The following is a 1,701-nucleotide window of genomic DNA, read 5'->3' as shown; positions in this document are numbered from 1 at the left end:
TAGTATATATAAATGAGGGTTGGACAACTAAATCAACTATTCACATAGTCTTATTATTAAAATAATGTTTTATCCAACCTTGGTTAGAAATTTTCAAGTCTAATTTTTCATATTTTTAGTGTGCTCCGGGAGGCTGTATGTTCGAGTTGACCAAACAATTGGTCATAATTATGCTTGGCCAAAAAATGATCAATTTGTCTAAGTTCGTGTTTTTTTATCAAATAGTCCCTCCTATTATGAAGTTTTGGAGACCAATCAAAGCGGATGTAACAGATGAGAAGAAAAGGCCATGGTGGGAGGACTCTGCTTTAAGTAGTTTTACTCCTGCAGTTCTTAGGAATCTGAACGTGGCAATGAGTAAGTAACATCCACGCAATCAATAGAGTATTTGGTGGTTTTTCCACTCAGTTTTTATGTGTAAGATTTTGACTGTAAATCTTACTAAACAAACTATAAAGAAGCATCTGATTTAAAAAGAAAATTCTAGACGGTGTCAATATTTATTGTTTGTCTTAAAAAGAGGAAATTTAATCAAGTCGAAATTAGTCATATATGTAAAAAACTAGAAGAAAATTTACCAGAAAAACTAAAGTGTATTGAAACAGATACTAAATCGTTTATGTCAATAATGGAATCCGCAATCAAGGAAATAAGTGCAAATTCCAAAGAAAGTTGAAAAAGGTGCATTTACACGGGTGGAATGACGAAATTCAGAAACTGGTGCAAGAGAGAAGAAAGGCCAAGAGATACTTACAGCTTCAATTTAGCACTCAGTTATGCATCCAATATAAGGAGCTAGATCCAAAAGTAAAAAATAGAATAATCAACTTAAAACGGGACACGTGGAGAAAGTTTTGTGAATCAAAGTTAAACAAAGATACCCCCTATTAAGAAGATGTGGGCCACATTTAATACCTTAACCAGGAAATTCAAAGAAAAAGCAAACACACCAATACAGGACCCACATACTGGACAAATCACAAATGACCCTAAAACCATTGCAAATATCCTAGCAGCAGTTCTTGTCAATAAAAGGGAGCAATTACCAAGTTACTCTACGGAAGAAAACAATACTATGAAGAAACAAATTGAGGTTGCAGTCAAAGAAAGGGGAGATTATGACAAAGACTTTGATATAGAAGAACTGTATCGTGTCATTAATAAACTACCAAAGAATAAATCTCCTGGGTTAGACAGAATTACAAATGATGTAATCAAAGAAATGGGGCCAAAGAGTAAGGAATTTTTATGTCATTTGTATAATATGTGTTTAGCGAAAGCAAGATTGCCTAGGGCATGGGATACTAGCCTTATAGTGCCAATTCTCAAACAGGGTAGGAACTCGCTAATTCCCGACAATTATAGGCCAATATCTTTGACAACTGTGTTCAGGAAAATTCTAGAACATTTAATAAAGCACAGAATAGAAGAAAAAATAGATAAAGCACTTAGTAGACGCCAAGTTGGTTTTAAAAAAAACGGAGTACAATAGATGCAGTAGTTAAACTGGAAAATGAGATAAAAATTGGAATGCAGGAAAAGAACTCAGTTTATGCAATATTTTACGACCTAACATCAGCTTTCGATTCAGTCCCATTACAAATTGTGGCACAAAAGCTTTCAATGCATATTAAAGGGAAAATGCTCGACCTAATAATCAGCTTAACTAAGATTGAAGAAACTTATTTTGCAATTAAAAAT

This window comes from Artemia franciscana, chromosome 5, assembly GCF_032884065.1.
Source record: "Artemia franciscana chromosome 5, ASM3288406v1, whole genome shotgun sequence".
Classification (NCBI taxonomy): domain Eukaryota; kingdom Metazoa; phylum Arthropoda; class Branchiopoda; order Anostraca; family Artemiidae; genus Artemia; species Artemia franciscana.
This window is presented reverse-complemented; position numbering follows the sequence as displayed.